A 21,025-nucleotide genomic window follows, 5' to 3' on the forward strand; every position below is an offset into this window, starting at 1 on the left:
CTATTTGGTTCCAACTGTGAAATATCTATCTTCTCTAACTCTCGCTTTCTGGAGACTGTGCAGCCCCTCCTAAGGAAAATGATTTAAATCCTTCTTGCTCTAGTAGCATCTTCTGAAACGAGGTCCTTTCAGGACTTCTGTCCCAGAGCTCTGCAGTAATAACTTTTTAAATGAGATTAATATTGTAAATATATTATGCATCAATAAAATGTTTTTTAAAACAGGTTAATGTCTTATAGAATAAAGCATTTATAAACTCAGAACTCTTAGGAGTTTGGAAGTGGTGTTTTTACTTACCTCCAACTCTCCTGTCCTTTTCTTTTCTGGAGAAACCTCTGTAGAGGAGCAGGCCCAGACAGCAGGTGCAGAGCAGATGGAGCCTGCACCCATGAGGTTCCAAGAAGCCTCCATACTCTATTGTCCCTAAAAAGGCAAGTTGAGTTTTTTCATTTCTTGTAACTTCACCTCAACTATAGGCCAGTATGATACATACATAAGTAAAATGCTCTTAGTATCTTGATAAGTGTGTTTAATTTTTAAAAAACAGACTAGCAAGTTAAGCCACTAACTCATACACAGTTAGTGATGAAGCCAGGATCATATGTTATTTAGAAATACAGTTAGTCATTTAAAGCCACATTAAATACTGACACCCAAAATATTCAAATTTCCTTCTATAATCCACTGTAGGCTCACACGTTTAGGAGTAGTAGTTTTAATCAGTCATTGTAATTGAATCTATAGCACTGTGCTCCATATTTACTCTTCTATGTACTGTTTTTGTTTTCTTTTAAATGTGCTTGCTTTTAAATACTTTGGTGCCAGTGTCTGGGGTTCTGAGAATTAATTTATTTTCACTTTAAGGCAGTGTAAAGGACTAAGGTTCTGGAATCAGATTACCAAATCTGTCTGGTCCTATCTCTGGGCCCTTGAGTAAATTACTTAAACTTTTAAAACCTTGGTTTCTATCATGTGTACAATGAGAGTATTAATAGTACTTACCTTCCAGATTTTTATAAGGATTAAATGAGATAATTTGTGTGCTTGCCACACAGCAAATTTTCAATAAATGTTGACTTTTATAACTATTACTTCCACATCCTATAATTGTATCAACTTTATCCTTGAGAACATGTAACAGTTATCTTACTTTTTGAAACTTTAAAATTCATTTTCGTAAGTATAAATTCATTTAGGGTTATTTTCCCTATTTAAGTATATGTTCTCATTTAAAAAAAAACTAATTCTCTTATGTTTTGAATAACATTATTAGTGGCTGGCAAAATGTTTGGCTGACCCATATTTTATATAATCTTCAAATTCAGAAGTTGGTTGAAGCTAAAATTTTTAAGTGTCAAGGTAAAAACAAACATCTGTATTTAAAATTTAATAAAATTATAATATCTTCTTGGATTCACAATATATAGTAACTAGTGTTTGAGGACTTTCCTAGTTCCAACCACCTGTTATCTTTGGACTTTTCACTTAGAGCATATGAGAAAACTTTTTAATTTCACCAAGAGATTGCCCTACAAGCAAGAAAAAAAATCTGAAAAATAAAAATGGTAAAAAAGACATGGCTCCATGCTTTATAAAAATTAAAAAAAGAAATTCCAGAAAAAGTTATGATTAAGAGACAAAGAGAACTAGCCCACGGTGTGCAAAATTTACCAATATGTGGAAAACCAATCATAGAAATACTTATTTTTAGCTGTTTCACTATTTCAGCCAATTTAGTTTTGGTCAATTCATCTACTGCCCGAAGGAGGAAAATATTACTTATTTTACTTACAAGATTCTTTCCAATTTAAAATGTCTTATAGTAGAATGATAACTTTAATATTAATATTAAATATTCTTAATATTATGCTTAGTTGAGATTTCTATCCAATAATAAGGGGGCTTCCTTGGTGGCTCAGATGGTAAAGAATCTGCCTGCAATGCAGAAGACCCAGCTTCGATCCCTGGGTCAGGAAGATCCCCTGGAGAAGGGAATGGCTATCCACTGCAGTATTCTTGCCTGGAGAATTCCATGGACAGAGGAGCTTGGATGGCTACAGTCCATGGGGTCAAAAATTGTCGAACACAACTGAGCAACTAAGCACAGCACAGCACATCCAATAATAAAAGGTTAAGCTTTCAGTGTTTCAAGTAAGGTGATTGAGACCCATGTACTTATTAGCATATATTAGGAGAGCAGCAGGCTGGGGCTAAACGTGCAATCTGTGACCCTGGAAGAGAGCAAATTAATCTCTGCTTGGGATTTGAATGTGTAATGTTCACCTAGCACTAATCTGCTAATTGATTGTCAATTTAAATTACCTGGAAGAGCACACATGTATCTCTGCAGTTTTGAGGATTTTGTTGTCATTGTTTTGGCATTCTGGAATTTAAAACTGCTTTTTGCCTTTAATTATGTGGATTTAATCCTGTTCTCTTCAGAAGTATGAATTCATTTTCCCTTTCAAGTATATGTTGTAGTTTTAAATTGTACATCAATGGGAAAGCATAAGTGAATTTCATTAAGTGCAGATTTCTCAGGCTTTTCAAGAATAAAGGGAATTTCCAAATGTTTGGCTGACAAACATTTGATACAATCAATTGGTTACTATCTCAGCTGAAGAGCTGGTTACCATTGCTGTAATCACTGATTACTAATTTTCCCTTCCCTAACTCACAACAATCAGGAGTTTTTTGGTGTCCGTTCTTTCTAAAATCTGTAAAGAATTGTCTGTGTCCCCTCTCCACCACTGTGGAAATACACAGAGGCCTTCCCAGCACTTCCTGGGTATCCAAGACCTCTCGCTCTCCACATCAGCCATTACTGACCGGAGAGACTCAGGCATCAGTCTGCCTTCATGCCCACCCTCACTTCTGGGAGCTGCTAAAGAGTAAGTAGACAAACATCCACAGGGATACTTTGGAAGACAACACTCAGCTGGGCATATATTTTCTCATTTGAATAGAAGAACTTTACAGTCATCCCTTACCTACTGCCTTATGGAATCTTAAAGTTTTGTTTAATTTTTTTTTTTTTTTTTGGCCACACTGTACAATATGCAGGATCTTAGTTCACTGACCAGAGATCAAACCCATGCCCCCTGCAATGGAAGCTTGGAGGTCTAACTACTGGACCACCAGGGAATCCTTCTCTGCCCTCCACAATTTATTTAATAAACTAAATTTTATTTTTAAACAATATAAATCAAATGAAATTTTTATTTTTTTAAACCAGGAATTTTCATTCATAAGTACAAAACCGTTTAAAATTTTATTTAGAGACTGTGCTGTGCTTTGTTGTTCATTCATGTCCAACTCTTTGTGACCCTATGGACTCCTCTGTCCATGGGGATTTTCCAGGCAAGAATACTGGAGTGGGTTGCCATGCCCTCCTCCAGGGGATCTTCCCAACCCAGGGATCAAACCCAGGTCTCCCATGTGGCAGGCAGATTCTTTACCAACTGAGCCACCAGAGAAGCCCAAGATTACTGGAGTGGGTAGCCTTTCCCTTCTCCAGCATACCTTCCCAACCCAGAATCGAACCTGGATCTCCTGCATTGCAGGTGTTTTCTTTACCAGCTGAGCTACCAGGGGAGCCCATTTAGAGACCAGTTATCATTAAATGGTCTGTTGTGTTTAATAAAAATGTTTCTGGAAGGAGCAGTTCTCTCACACCAGAATATGAAAGGCACTCAGGCCTGACAAAGCTGGAACACATGAATTCGACTTCCTCCAGGGAATCTGGGGCTTCAGACAGGTGGGAGCACATAGTCATTCTCTGGAAACTGAGCTGAGACTCTCCACACTGAATCTACTGCCAAAGGAAAAGATGAGCTTGGTTTTAGAACTACAAGAATGCAAGTGCCACTGAAAGACAGGGAGAAAGTTCTGCCTTAAATGCAGATGCCCTCAGGGTGGAGCATTAGCCTGAGCCTGGAAAAGAACTGAAGGCAGGAACCCGCCCTTCCTCCCCCGCTCACTGCTCACTGCCTCTTCTCCGTCCCTTGCTCTTTGCAGATCCCAGGTAGGTGGTAAAGGCAACACTGGCCCCCGATGAAGGACTATCAGTGCAACCTGAAATAAGGATTTTAGCACAGTCATGAGACAATACCTGTTTATCTTATAACAGATACCTCTAGTTTTGTCAAACCAAGAAGCACTATAAATGTAATATTTTAAAATAAAAATTTCCATGTCACTAAAAAGATTATATACTCAATAATCTCATCCTAACACTTATGTTCCTTGAGCTCTACTATTCAATAGAACTTTCTATGATGAAGGAAGTGAGCTGTACTGTCTAACATGGTAGCTACTAGCCATAGGTGGCTATTGAGTATTTGATGTGTATAACTGAGAAACTAAATTTTTAATTTTATTTAACTTCAAGTTAAACAGTCATATGTAACTAGTGCATACTGTAGCAAAAGAGCTTAATTCCTAACTAACTGAGCAGTTTCATCAGTCTGGCCCCACATTAGATTACATTTAATGTGTAATTTGTCTCTAACTTGATGGTGAAAAGAATACGGCTCCTTTGGTGTTAATATGGGGAAGCAAGTACATGGATTGACCATGTCACGAAATCTATAGACAATTTCTGAGAAATATACCTGGGTATCTTTTGGAAGAGAAAATAAATGCTGAATTTCCAAAATACATATGTTCACGACATAAATTATAATACCCCCTGCTGCTGCTGCTGCTGCTGCTGCTTCAGTCATGTCCCACTCTGTGCGACCCCATAGACGACACCCCACCGGGCTCCCCCGTCCCTGGGATTCTCCAGGCAAGAACACTGGAGTGGGTTGCCATTTCCTTCTCCAATGCATGAAAGGGAAAAGTGAAAGTGAAGTTGCTCAGTTGTGTCCAACCCTCAGCGACCCCATGGACTGCAGCCTACCAGGCTCCTCCATCCATGGAATTTTCCAGACAAGAGTAATACCCCTCTTATACCCTGTTTAAAAGATATAGATACTATAACGCGATGCCTTCTAAATCTTAACCCACTGATTATATACTGTATCACTGGTGAACTACATGTCTAAAGGACATGTCCTATTTTATTTGATCCATTTTCTTTTATTTGCCTTTATTTAACTCAGTGCAAATTTACTTAACTACTGTAAGAAATAAGTATCTATAGTTCTCATAAGAAGCAGCATGAAATTCCTTGCAGCATCAACATACACCATGACATTTGTATGACCTACAAGTCTAGAAATCTATGCCAAGTAAGGTTAATTTTTAATAGTTTAATCTACTAGTAGATGTTTATTTTCATATTTTAAAGTACATGTAGTGACTCAAATTTATATCTTATTCTCCACAAACTCACAAACTACAAAGAAAAGAAAATAATTGCTTGTATTACCAAGAAATATGTTGATTAGTACCAGTGAGAAGGTCAGAGAAGTATATGCTAAGAGATCATATAAGGAAGAACTCACTTTATTTTTAAACTTTTTCTTTTATATTGGGCTATAGCCGATTAACAATGTTGTGACAGTTTCAGGGCAACAGCAAAGGGACTCAGCCATACATATACATGTATCCAGTTCAGTTCAGTTCAGATACTCAGTCGTGTCGAACTCTTTGCGACCCCATGGACTGCAGCACGCCAGGCCTCCCTGTCTATCACCAACTCCCGGAGTTCACTCAAACTCACGACCATCGAGTCAGTGATGCCATCCAACCATCTCATCCTCTGTCCTCCCCTTCTCCTCCTGCCTTCAATCTTTCCCAGCATCAGGGTCTTTTCCAATGAGTCAGTTCTTCCCATCAGGTGGCCAAAGTATTGGAGTTTCAGCTTCAACATCAGTCCTTCCAATGAGATTCAGGACTGATTTCCTTTAGAATGGACTGATTGGATCTCCTTGCAGTCCAAGGAACTCTCAAGAGTCTCCTCCAACACCACAGTTCAAAAGCATCAATTCTTCGGCTCTCAACTTTCTTTATAGTCCAACTTTCACATCCATACATGACTACTGGAAAAATCATAGCTTTGACTATATGGACCTTTGTTGGCAAAGTAATGTCTCTGTTTTTTAATATGCTGTCTAGGTTAGTCATAACTTTCCTTCCAAGGACAAAGCGTCTTTTAATTTCATGGCTGCAGTCACTATCTGCAGTGATTTTGGAGCCCCAAAAATTAAAGTCTGCCACTGTTTCCCCATCTATTTGCCATGAAGTGATGGGATCAGATGCCATGATCTTAGTTTTCTGAATGTTGAGCTTTAAGCCAACTTTTTCAGTCTCCTCTTTCACTTTCATCAAGAGGCTCTTTAGTTCTTCTTCACTTTCTGCCATAGAGTGGTGTCATCTGCATATCTAAGGCTATAGATATTCCTCCTGGCAATCTTGATTCTAGCCTGTGCTTCATCCAGCCCAGCATTTCTCATGATGTACTCTGCATATAATGATCAATTCATGAGGTACTCTGGATACATGTATCCATTCTCCCCTAAATTCCCCTCCACCCAGGCTGCTGCATTAATACTGAGCATAGTTCCATGTGCTATACAGGAGGTCCTTGTTGGTTATCTATTTTAAATATAGCAGTGTGTACATCTATGCATGTACATGTCCATCTAATTTTAAATTGAAGTTTAAGCTATCACTTTCAGCCAAGTTGAAGTAAAGGGACTGCTACCTTCCCACCTGATACAGTAATAACCAAAAACACCCAGACAGCAATGTGAACCAATAGTTCTGAAAACATTGAAAATAAATCAGTGAAGGACAGAGATCCTTTAGAGATGGAAAACAAAGGAGATGAGCCCTACAAATGACCCACTTCACTGCCTGGTGAAAGTTTCCAGACCATGATGTAAGGAAACGAACCCACAGGACCTGGCAGCCTCCCTAAGTTGAGGGAAAGTAATGGGGAATCGGGACTGAGCAAGATGGCTAAAACTCACAGGGTAGAGTACTGGAAAGAGGAGTGATGTACAGAGAAAACTCCAGAGGCCTGCAGAGACTCCTCCACAAATATTCAGCTAAGAATCAATTAATAAACACGTGTGAGCAAGCTACCTGAGGCAGAGGAAAAAGCCCTTGGGAAGGATGAAAGTGTACAGTGCCTGAAGTTCACATGAGGCCAGAAGTAAAGTCATCAGCTAGAGTACTCAAAATGGTCTTTCCTTAATAGTGAGATAAAATTAACTCTTGACAAGAATTCTCGGATGATAATGGAGTAGGTAGCACCAGAAATCTGTCTTCCACCTAGACAACAATGGCATTGGCAGACTCTGTCTTATGTAACTAATTTGGAACTATTGAGTCTGTTGAAAACTTGTAACTTCTGGGGAAGGCTTGGGTAATAAATTTTGGTTAATTTTGAGTGTCTTCAGCTCTTAGCTGGCAATAGTTGCTAGGCATCCCCACTTCCAGCCACTTAGCACACACTGCTTACCTGCAGCTTGCAGGAGTCAGAGTAGGCAAAAAAGGGGATCTGTGTTCTGGTCACTGATTGCTTCTTCTGATCATAGAGATGCAGAAAGTCAGGTAGCCACTGTTGCTGCACCTTCCCTCGCATGCCCCCCCTTCACTACCAACTCATCGCAGATTTATCCCCTCAAGCTGAACAGCCTTCTAGGAAATTGACAGGGCCAGGGCCCTTTTCTCCTGCTTTAAATTTTTGCTTTTCCCATTTGGGGAGTCAGACATTAAAGACTAGGACAAAAGAAAAAATGCATGTATGGAGGAAATTGGAAAGTGACTAATGTGCTCAAAGAAAGATTTTTAAAGACCTAAGAAGACATTGTTTTCACACCTGAGTCTGATTCTTGGCACAGAGACAGCCTACAACAATTAAAAAAAAAAAAATCCTTGGGAAATGGTGAGAATCTGATTTCCAGAGTTACTATATTATTATATTCAAATGTCCAGTGTCCATTCAACAAAAACTCAGACAAGGCATACAAAGATTTAGGAAGGTATGGTCAATTCAAAGAAAAAAGTAATTAAACAGAGTCTGTCCCTGAAATAGACGTAATGGAATATATATTAAATACTTTAAAACAATTGTCCTAAGATGCTCAAAGAACTACCTTATGATCCAGCAATTCCATTCCTGTGTATATACCTGATGAAAACAAAAACACTAGTTCAAAAGATATATGCACCCCAGTGTTCACAGCAGCATTATTTACAATAGCCAAACTACGGAAGCAACCTAAATGTCCACCATCAGGACATTGAATGAATAAAGAGAATATGATGTGTATGTACAATAGGATACTATTCAGCCATTAAAGAATGCAATGTTACTACTTGGAACAACATGAGTGGACTTGGAGCATATGATGGTAAGTGATATTAATATAAATCAAAGACAAATACTGTATGATACCACTTATATGTGGAATATAATGGAGAAGGCAATGGCACCCCACTCCAGTACTGTTGCCAGGAAAATCCCATGGAAAGAGGAGCCTGGTAGGCTTCAGTCCATGGGGTCGCTAAGAGTCGGACATGACTGAGCAACTTCACTTTCACTTTTCACTTTCATGCATTGGAGAAGGAACTGGCAACCCACTCCAGTGTTCTTGCCTGGAGAATCCCAGGGATGGGGGAGCCTGGTGGGCTGCCGTCTCTGGGGTCGCACAGAGTCGGACATGACTGAAGCAACTTAGCAGCAGCAGCAGCAGCAGTGGAATATAAAAAAATTAAAAACTTAGTGACAATGGCATTAAAGGAAAAGACTAGTGCTTACCATGGGGAGGAGGCATCCCTGGTGGCTCAGATGTTGAAGAATCTGCCTGCAATGCAGGAGACCCAGATCCAGGTCCAGTCTCTGGGTCAGGAAGATCCCCTGAAGAAGGGAATGGCTACCCACTCCATTATTCTTGCCTGGAGAGGAGTCTGGCAGGCTATAGTCCGTGGGGTTGCAAAGAGTTGGACACAACTGAGCGACTAATACTTTTGCTTTCACCATGGGGAGAGAGAAAGGGGAGGAGCAAGCTAGAGATAAGAGATTAAAAGGTAGGGATGGGATGGGGGGGTAGATGGGAGGGGGATTCAGCATGGGGAACACATGTACACCCATGGCTGATTCATGTAAATGTATAACAATAACCACTACAATATTCTAAAGTAATTAGCCTCCAATTAAAATTAATTAATTAATTTACAAAAAAAAAGAAATACAAACTACTATGTATAAAATAAATAAGCTACAAGGATATACTGTACAGAACAGGGAATATAGCCAATATTTTATAATAACCATAAAAGGAATATGGGTTTCCCTCACAGCTCAGTTGGTAAAGAATCTGCCTGTAATGCAGGAGACCCAGGTTTGATCGGGAAGATCCCCAGGAGAAGGAAATGGGAACCCACTCCAGTACTCTTGCCTGAAGAATCCCATGGACAGAGGAACCTGGCAGGCTAGAGTCCAGGGGGTCACACGAGTTGGACACGACTTAGTGACTAAACTACTACCACATAAATGGAATATAACCTTTAAAAATTATGAATCACTATGTTGTACACCTGAAACATATAATATTGTAAATCAACTATACCTCAATTTAAAAAGAAACTTCAAAAGTCTAATGAAATAATCATGGAAAAATCTAAATAAAGAAATACACAACATTTATATGAAATTCAAAATACCTACATTAACCAAAATAACTTTCAGGAAAAAGAGAGAACAGAAATAGAGCACTAACATTACATAATTTAAAGATTTATTCTAAGTCTAGATTACTTAAGGTAGTGTGATACTGGCATTACGATAAAGAGATCAATGTAACAAAGAGAATCCAGATGTATACCCACACATTTTGGGTTAATATTCAATAAAGATGCAAAACCAACTTATGGAGGAAGTTAACCTTTTCAAGAAGTGGTGCTTTCATAATTGGATATCCATACGGGAGTCAGGAAGCAACAGTTAGAACTGGACATGGAACAACAGACTGGTTCCAAATAGGAAAAGGAGTTCGTCAAGGCTGTATATTGTCACCCTGTTTATTTAACTTATATGCAGAGTACATCATGAGAAACGCTGGACTGGAAGAAACACAAGCTGGAATCAAGATTGCTGGGAGAAATATCAATAACCTCAGATATGCAGATGACACCACCCTTATGGCAGAAAGTGAAGAGGAACTCAAAAGCCTCTTGGTGAAAGTGAAAGTGGAGAGTGAAAAAGTTGGCTTAAAGTTCAACATTCAGAAAACGAAGATCATGGCATCCAGTCCCATCACTTCATGGGAAATAGATGGGGAAACAGTGGAAACAGTGTCAGACTTTATTTTTCTGAGCTCCAAAATCACTACAGATGGTGACTGCAGCCATGAAATTAAAAGACGCTTACTCCTTGGAAGGAAAGTTATGACCAACCTAGATAGCATATTCAAAAGCAGAGACATTACTTTGCCAACAAAGGTTCGTCTAGTCAAGGCTATGGTTTTTCCTGTGGTCATGTATGGATGTGAGAGTTGGACTGGGAAACAGGCTGAGCGCCGAAGAATTGATGCTTTTGAACTGTGGTGTTGGAGAAGACTCTTGAGAGTCCCTTGGACTGCAAGGAGATCCAACCAGTCCATTCTGAAGGAGATCAGCCCTGGGATTTCTTTGGAAGGAATGATGCTAAAGCTGAAACTCCAGTGTTTAGCCATCTCCTGCGAAGAGTTGACTCATTGGAAAAGACTCTGATGCTGGGAGGGATTGAGGGCAGGAGGAGAAGGGACCAACAGAGGATGAGATGGCTGGATGGCATCACTGACTCGATGGACGTGAGTCTGAGTGAACTCCGGGGGTTGGTGATGGACAGGGAGGCCTGGCGTGCTGCGATTCATGGGGTCGCAAAGAGTCAGACACGACTGAGCAACTGATCTGATCTGATCTGTTCTGATGGGAGTAAAACAAATAGTTAAGTTTAATCTACATCTCAAGCCATATACAAAAGTTAGTTCAAAAATTAGTAAAAAGAAAAATACTTATTAGACCTAAATGTGCAACCTAGAAGTTTAAAAGGTCTAGAAAGGAACATAAGGGAAAAATCTCTGTGTTATTTTGTTTTTTAAGATATTTTAGATCGTGCCAAAGGCATGATCTGTAAAAGAAAAAATTGAAAATTTAACTTCATCAAAATTAAGAATGTGAACTCTTCAGAAGATACTGTTAACATAATGAAAAGAAAGTTGCAGTTGTAGAAAATATTTGCAAATCATAAAAAAAATGTGAGTTCATACATACATTCATTAGTACATATAATACATAAGACCGAAAACTCATTAAGAAAATAAGGAATGTACAATTTGGGAAATAATTTGATCAGACCCATCACTAAAGGAAATATAGAGCTGACACATAAGCACATGAATGGACGTTCAACATCATTAGTTATTAGGGAAAGACAGAGCCACAATGAAGTGATATCAGGAAATGTGGCAGAGTAGAAAGCCCCAGGAATTTGACTCCACAGAAATGACATGTGAGCTGGTAGGAACTGTCTGAGCAACTATTTTGCAACCTTAGTCTAACAGATCTCTTACAGGATCCAGAGGACTGCTTAATGAAGAAGCTGGTAAGTTTAATTTTGGTGAATTTTAGTGATTGCATGATAGCGGCTACCATGCCTCACATCCTAGCACTCCACAATGCAGCAACTCAGTTCCTGGTGCAAATTTCTGGGGCCATGGTGGGGAATATGGACCTTGTCTTCCAAAAACTTGGGATCATAGGTTTTTTATTGCTAATCATCAAGGGGCTGAGACAGAAGTTAGCCATTGTTTCATTCCCAACGGGCTAAAATGTCTTCCTGATTTGTAGAGGATTTAAAGAGAGAGCATCTATGTTTTCCCCTTTTGGGAGCCAAATGCTTAAGGATATCTTTGTCAGGTTGCACTTTGTCTGCAGAGACAAAGGAACAGAAACTTTACTGATCACAGACAAGAAGCATATACTTTTAAAAACAGTATGGAAAAGTTCAGTTTTATGACTTCAACCTTCAACAGGCAAAATCCAACAATCCCTGATAAGGGACAGAATTGGAATTTTAGAATTCCCACAGCATTATAGTTTGAGTTACCACAACTCAAAATGTCTGGTTTTCAACAACAACAAAAATACAGTACAGTACATAGAAAGAAACAGTAATGTACAACCCTTTAAAGGAACAAGAGTTAGACAGAAACCATCTCTGAGGAAGCCCAGACATTTAAGTTACTAATCAAAGACATTAAATTGACTTTCTTAATTTTATTTAAGGAAATCACAGACAGAGAGCTAAAGGAATCAAGAAAATAATGACTGTAAAAAATAAAAATACAAATGAAGATGAAAAATAAAGAGATAGAAGGAACTGAATAGAAATTTTGGAGGTGGAAAGTACAAAAACTAAAATGAAAAATTCTCCAGAGGTGTTCAAAATCAGATTTGAGCAGGCAGAAGAAAGGATTGGTTGAAGATAAGGACAAATGAAATAATAAATTCAGAGAAACAGAAAAAAATAATGAATATAAATGAACAAAGCCTGAAGGACCTGTGGGATACCATTAGGTATTCAATATATGTATTATAGGGCTCCCAGAAGAAGATATTGAAGACAGGAATAGGAAAACATATTTGGCAAAAAAATTCCCAAATCTGATGAAATTCATGAATATACATCTGAGAAGCTCAACTAACTCCAAGCTGGATACTTATAGACTGGACAACCAAGTTGATCTTGAAAGCAGGAATGTAGAAGTCACTCATCACATACAAGTGATTCTCAATAAAATTAACAGACGATTTCTCTCCAGAAACCACAGAGGCCAGAAGACAGTAGGATGACATGTTTAGTAGCCTGAAGGGGGAAAAAAAGTGTCGGTCAAGAATTCTGTATCTGGCAAAACTCTTCTTTAACAATGAAGGAGGTATTAAGAAAATCCCAGGTAAACAGATCTACCGTACAAGAAATTACTAAAGAGACTCCTTCAGGATGAAATGAAAGGACACCAGACAGTAACTCTCAGACATAAAAAAATAATAAGTATAAGGTCCAGTAATAGTGGACTTTTGAATGAACGAAATTGTGCATTTAATTTATAACTTCCCTTTTTTCCCTAAATAAACAAAATGACAAATGTTAAAGCAATAATTATAAATTCATTTTAAGGGGACTACAATGCATAAGGTGATAATCTGTGATAATAACAACTCAAAGGGTTGAAGCAGAGAACCCAAAAGGAAATAAGTGGAGATGTAAGGAAGCAGAATTTTTTTTAATTATTATATACTCTTATGTATATTCAAACCATGTGTTTAATAAGTTTAACATGGTAATTGATATCCTCCAAATGTTAACAATGGAAAATTGAGGTACAGAAGCATAAAACATAAATAGCCACGTGGCAAAGTAAATGCTTGTTTTTCAGTAATCAAATTAAATATAAAAGGATTACTCTTTTCTATTAAAATAAAGGTTTGGAAGACTATATTAAAAAAACAGAATCCATCAACATTCTGTTTACAAAATATTCACTTTAGATATGAAGATGAAGCTAATTTTAAGTAAAAGGATGGAAAAAGATATTCCGTGAAAACTATAACCAAAACTGAACTGACTTGGCTGTACTGTTATTTAAAAAGGTTTCATCATATATTGGGGCTTCCCAGTTGGCTTAGTGGTAAAGAATCCGCCTGTCAATGCAGGAGACATGGGTTCGATCCCTGGTTCACTAAGTTCTCCTGGAGGAGGAAATGGCAACCCACTCCAGTATTCTTGCTGGGATAATCCAATGGACACAGGAGCCTGGTGGGCTACAGTGCATGGGGTCTCAGAGAGTCAGACATGACAGAGTGACTGAGCGTGCACCCGTCATATACTGATAACATTTAACACAGCAATGTGTGTTAGTCACTCAGTCATGTCCAACTTTGCAATCCCATGGACAGTAGCCCACCAGGCTCCTCTGTCCATGGCATTCTCCAGGCAAGAATACTGGAGTGGGTTGCCAAGCCTTACTCTAGTGTACCTTCCTAACCCAGGGATTGAACCCACATCTCTAACATATCCTGCATTGGCAGGCAGTTTCTTTACTACTGGAGCCACCAGGGAAGCCCATATATACCATATACTGGCCACAAAATAAGTCTTAATAAATTTTTAAAAGATTAAAATCATCCAATGTATGTCTTTTGATCATAATGGAATGAAATTAAAAATGAATAACAGAGGCAAACTGGAAAATTCACAAATATGTGGAAATTAAACAATACAAGGAAGACTAGGAGACCTTAAGAGGGAAGGACACAGCACGTCAAGAGGTGAGGGAGCAGGAAGGATGTGCACTCAGCGCTCGCAGGATATTGAATCCCTAACAGGAGGGCTGACTGCTTCTAAGGGGGTTGATTCACCAAGATCAATCCCTGAGCCTTTGGAGTGGGAGCACTAACTCCCAGACCCTAGGGTATGAGAGAACTAACCCTAGGGAGTATCAAATAGTGAGAACTCACACAAACAAAACCACTTGAATACAAGACCCAGCATCACCCAACCACCAGTAGCACCCTGTGCAGGACACCTCATCTAAACAACAAACAAAACAAAAAAAACAAACGCAATCATCAGGAGACAGTATTACCATCTCACTCAGCCTTGCCCATCAGAAGAAAAACAAACAAACAAACAAAAACTCAGCACAAATCTCACCCTATACAAAGCTTACACAAACCACTGGACCAACCTTAGGAGTGCAGAAACCAAAAGGAAAAAAGAATTCAATCTTCTTCAAGCAAAGAATTCAACTTTCCTTGAAGCCTGAGAAAAGGAGAACTCAAACACAATAAGTTTTAAAAAAATAACTAAAAGGCAGAGAAATACTACACAAATGAAGGAACAAACTAGAAACACAGATGTCCAAGTAGATGAAGAGGAAATAGGCAAACTACCTGAAAAAGAATTCAGAATAATGATGTAAAGATGATCAAAAACCTTGAACACAAAATGGAGAAAATGCAAGAATCAATTAACAAAGACCTAGAAGAATTAAAGAATAAACATACAAACAACACAAGTGCTGAAATTAAAAATACTCTAGAAGGAATCAATAGCAGAATATCTGAAGCAGAAGGACAAATCGGTGAGCTGGAAGATAAAATGGTGGAAATAACTTTTGAAGAGCAGAATAAAGTAAAAAGAATGAAAAGAACTGAGGATAGTCTCACAGACCTCTGGGACAAAATCAAATGCACTAACATTCAAATTATAGGGGTCCCAGAAGAGGAAGAGAAAAAGAAAGGCTATGAGAAAATTTTTGAAGAGATTATAGTTGAAAATTTCCCCAACATGGAAAAGGAAATAGTCAATGAAGTCCAAGAGGCACGAAGAGTCCCATACAGGATAAACCCAAGGAGAAATGTGCCAAGACATATACCAATCAAATTGTCAAAGACTAAACACAAAGAAAGAATATTAAAAGCAGCAAGGGAGAAGCAACAAGTAACATACAAGGGAAACTCCATATGCTTAACAGCTGATCTTTCAGCAGAAACTCTGCACAATGCTATGAGACTAGATATCAGTTACAAGAAAAAACCTGTAAGAAACACAAACACATGGAGATTAAACGACACGTTTCTAAATAACCAACAGGTTACTGAAGAAATCAAAAGGGAAATAAAAAAAACTTTTAGAAATAAATGACAATGGAAACATGACAACTCAAAACCTATGGGATGCAGCAAAAGCAGTTCAAAGAGGGACGTTTATAGCAATATAATCCTACTTCAAGAAAAAAGAAAAACATAGAACAGACAACTTAACTTTACACCTAAAACAACTAGAAAAAGAAGAACAAAAAACCCCCAAAATTAGTAGAAGGAAGGAAATCATACAGATCCAAGCAAAAATAAATGAAAAAGAAATGAAAGAAACAATAGTAAAGATTAATAAAACTAAAAGCTGGTTCTTTGAGAAGATAAACAAAATCAACAAACCTTTAACCAGACTCATCAAGAAAAAAAGAAGAATTAGATCAACAAAATTAGGAATGAAAAAGGAGAGGTTACAACAGACAATGCAGAAATACAAAGGATTATAAGAGACTATTACGAACAACTATATGGCAATATAATGGATAACCTGGAAGAAATGGACAGATTCTTAGAAAAGTTCAATCTTCCAAGACTGAATCAGGAAGAAAGAGAAACTGTGAACAACCCGATTACAAGCACTGAAATTGAAGCTGTGATCAAAAATCTCCCAAAAAACAAAAGCCTAGGACCAGATGGCTTCACAGGAGAATTCTACCAAACATTTAGACAAGAGCTAATGCCCGTCCTTCTAAAAGCTCTTTCAAAAAATTGCAGAGGAAGGAACACTTCCAAGCTCATGCTATGAGGCCACCATCACCTTGATACCAAAACCAGACAAAGACAGCATAAAAAAAAGAAAATAACAGGCCAATATCACTGATGAACATAGACGCAAAAATCCTTAACAAAATTTTAGCAAACAGAATTCAGTAACACATCAAAAAGATCATACATCATGATCAAGCTGGGTTTATTCCAGGAATGCAAGGATTCTTCAATATATGCAAATCAATCAATGTGATAAACCGTATTAACAAATTGAAAGATAAAAACCGTATGATAATCTCAATAGATGCAGAAAAAGCCTTTGACAAAATTCAGCACCATTTATGATTAAAACTCTTCAAAAAATGGGCCTAGAAGGAATCAACCTCAACATAGTAAAGGCCATATATGATAAGCCTACAGCAAACATTATTCTCAATGGTGAAAAACTAAAAGCATTCCCCCTAAGATCAGGAACAAGACAAGGGTGTCCACTGTCACCACTATTATTCAACACACTTTTGGAAGTCCTAGCTACAGCAATCAGAGAAGAAAAAGAAATAAAAGGAATCCAGATCAGAAAAGAAGAAGTAAAGCTCTCACTGTTTGCAGATGACATGATACTGTACATAGAAAACCCTAAAGATTGTATCAGAAAATTACTAGGCTAATCTTGAATTTAGCAAAGTTGCAGGATACAAAGTCAATACATATAAATCACTTCTATTTCTATATACTAACAATGAAAAATCAGAAAGAGAAATTAAGGAATCAATCCTATTCACCATTGCAACAAAAAGAGTTAGATATCTAGGAATAAACTTACCTAAAGAGACAAAAGAACTGTACACAGAAAATTATAAGACACTAATGAAAGAAATCAAGAATGACATAAACAGATGGAGAGATATTCTATGTTCCTAGATAGGAAGAATCAATATTATGAAAATGACTATACTACCAAATGCAATCTACAGATTTCATGTGATCCCTATTAAATTACCAATGGCATTTTTCACAGCACTAGAACAAAAAATTTCACAGTTCATATGGAAACACAAAGACCCTGAATAGCCAAAGCAGGACCTTGCCAACAAATGTCCACCTAGTCAAAGCTATGTTTTTTCCAGTAGTCATGTGTGGATGTGAGAGTTGGACTATAAAGAAAGCTGAGCACTGAAGAATTGATGCTTTTGAACTGTGGTGTTGGAGGAGACTCTTGAGAGTCCCTTGGACTGCAAGGAGATCCAACCAGTCCATCCTAAAGGAAATCAGTCCTGAATATTCATTGGAAGGACTGATATTGAAGCTGAAACTCCAATACTTTGGCCACGTGACATGAAGAACTGACTGATTGGAAAAGACACTGATGCTGGGAAAGATTGAAGGCAGGAGGAGAAGGGGACAACAGAGCATGACATGGTTGGATGGCATCACCAACTCGATGGACATGAGTTTGAGTAAACTCCAGGAGTTGGCAATGGTCAGGGAGGCTTGGCATGCTGCAGTCCATGGGGTTGCAAAGAGTTGGTCACGACTGAGCGACTGAACTGCTGCTGCTGCTGCTAACTCACTTCAGTCGTATCCGACTCTGTGTGATCCCACAGACGACAGCCACCAGGCTCCCCCGTCCCTGGGATTCTCCAGGCAAGAACACTGGAGTGGGTTCCCATTTCCTTCTCCAATGCATGAAAGTGAAAAGTGAAAGGGAAGTCGCTCAGTCGTGTCCGACTCTTACCGACCCCATGGACTGCAGCCTACCAGGCTCCTCCATCCATGGGATTTTCCAAGCAAAGTACTGGAGTGGGGTGCCATTGCCTTCTCCTGAGCGACTGAACTGAACTGAGCCAAAACAGTCTTAAGAAAGAAGAATGGAGCTGGAGGAATCAACCTTCCTGACTTCATATTATACTACAAAGCTGCAGTCATTAAGACAGTATGGTACTGGCACAAAAACAGAAATATAGACCTATGGAACAAGATAGAAAGCCCAAAAATAAACCCATGTACCTATGGGTACCTTATTTTTGACAAAGGATGCAAGAATATACAATGGGGCAAAGACAGCCTCTGCAATAAATGGTGCTGGGAAAACTGGACAACTACATGTAAAAGAATGAAATTAAAACACTTCCTAACACCATACACAAAGATAAACTCAAAATGGATTAAACACCTAAATGTAAGACCAGAAACTATAAAACTCTTAGAGGAAAACATAGGCAGAACACTCAACGACATAAATCAAAGTAAGATCCTCTATGACCCACCTCCTAGAGTAATGGAAATAAAAACAGTAAACAAGTGGGACCTGATTAAACTTAAAAGCTTTTGCACAGCAAAGGAAACTATAAGCAAGGTTTAAAAGACAACCCTCAGAGTGGGAGAAAATAATAGCAAATGAAACAACTGACAAAGGATTAATTTCCAAAATATACAAGCAACATATACAACTCAATACCAGAAAAACAACCCAATCAAAAAGTGGGAAAAAGACCTAAACAGACATTTCCCCAAAGAAGACATACAAATGGCTAACAAACACTTGAAAAGATGCTCAACATCACTCATTAATAGAGAAGAATGCAAATCAAAACTACAATGAGATATCACCTCATATCGGTCATATCGGCCATTATCAAAAAGTCTACAGACAATAAATGTTGGCGAGGGTGTGTAGAATAGGGTATGTTCTTGCACTGTTGGTGGGAATGTAAATTGATACAAGCACTACGGAAGACGGTATGGAGATTCCTTAAAAAAAATAGCCATAAAACCACCGTTCAGTTCAGTTCAGTTCAGTCGCTCAGTCGTGTCCGACTCTTTGCAAACCCCAAGAAGTGCAGCACGCCAGGCCTCCCTGTCCATCACCAACTCCCAGAGTTTACTCAAACTCATGTCCATCGAGTTGGTGATGCCATCCAACCATCTCATCCTCTGTCGTCCCCTTCTCCTCCTGCCCGCAATCCCTCCCAGCATCAGAGTCTTTTCCAATGAGTCAGCTCTTCACATGAGGTGGCCAAAGTACTGGAGTTTCAGCTTTAGCATCATTCCTTCCAAAGATCACCCAGGACTGATCTCCTTTAGAATGGACTGGTTGGATCTCCTTGCAGTCCAGGGGACTCTCAAGAGTCTTCTCCAACACCACAGTTCAAAAGCATCAATTCTTCGGCACTCAGCTTTCTTCACAGTCCAACTCTCACATCCATACATGACTACTGGAAAAACCATAGCCTTGCAGTCCAGCAATCCCACTCCTAGGCATATACCCTGAGAAAACCAAAATTGAAAAAGACACATGTATCCCATTGTTCATTGCAGCACTATTTACAATACCTAGAACATGGAAGCAACCTAGATTTCCATCAACAGATGAATGGATAAAGTTGTGGTACATATACACAATGGAACATTACTCAGCCATAAAAAGGAACACATTTGAGTCAGTTCTAATGAGGTGGATGGACCTAGAACCTATTATACAGAATGAAGTAAGTCAGAAAGAGAAAGATAAATATCATATTCTAATGCATGTATATGGAATCTAGAAAAATGGTGCTGAAAAATTTATTAACACGGCAACAATGGAGAAACATAGAAAATAGACTTATGGACATGGGGAGAGGGGAGGAGAGGGTGCGAAGTATGGAAAGAGTAACATGGAAACTTACATTACCATATGTAAAATAGATAGCCAATGGGAATTTGCTGTATGTCTCAGGAAACTCAAACAGGGGTGGGGAAGGAGATGGGAGTGAGGTTCAAAAGGGAGGGGATATATGTATATACCTATGGCTGATTCATGTTGAGGTTTGACAGAAAACAACAAAATTCTATAAAGCAATTTTCCTTCAATAAAAAATACATTTAAAAAAAGAAATAATGATAGTGCTCAAAAAAAAAAAAAATACAAGCTTAAAGAAACAATGGGTCAAGGAAGAAACAACAAGGAAAATTAGAAAATGGCTTAAGAAATGAAAATAAAAGCACAATGTACAAAACCTCATGGGGATTCATCAAAAGCAATGGTAAAGCAGAAATTTATATTTGTAAATATATATGTTAAAAAGGAGAAATAAACCAATAAACCTTAAGAAACTGTAAAAAGAAGAGCAAGCTAAACCCCAAGCTTGCATAGTTTCAGAAATGATAAAGGTCAGAGCAGAGATAAATAAAATAGAAAACAGAAAAGTAACAGAGAAAATAAAAATAATCAAAAGTTGGTTCTTCAAAAAGATAAAGAAAATTGACAAAGATTCAGTAAGAAAAAAAAAAAGACTAAACTTTCTTAAATCAGAAATGAAAGTGGAGACATCACCAGTTTTACATAAATAAAAAGAATTATAAGTGAATACTATGAACATTTGTATGTCAACAAACTGGATAACCTAGATGAACTGAACAAATTTATAGAAACACACAATCTGTCAAAACTGAATCATAAAGAAGTAGAAAACCTCAATAAGTCCACATCAAGTAATGCAATTAACTCAGTAATCAAAAACTTCCCAACAGAGAAAGTTCAGTACCAGATGGTTTCAATGTAAGTTCAACCCACCATTTAAAGAAGAATTTAATTCCAATCTTTCTTAAAGTCTTCAAAAAAAAATTGAAAATAATGAAACACATTGAAACTCATTCTAAGAGGCCAGAATTACCCTGATACCAAAATCAGATAAAGAGAATACAAGAAAAGAGATCAATTTTCCTTATGAATACAAGT

The sequence above is a fragment of the Bos mutus genome, chromosome 8 (genome assembly GCF_027580195.1).
Source record: "Bos mutus isolate GX-2022 chromosome 8, NWIPB_WYAK_1.1, whole genome shotgun sequence".
Taxonomy (NCBI): domain Eukaryota; kingdom Metazoa; phylum Chordata; class Mammalia; order Artiodactyla; family Bovidae; genus Bos; species Bos mutus.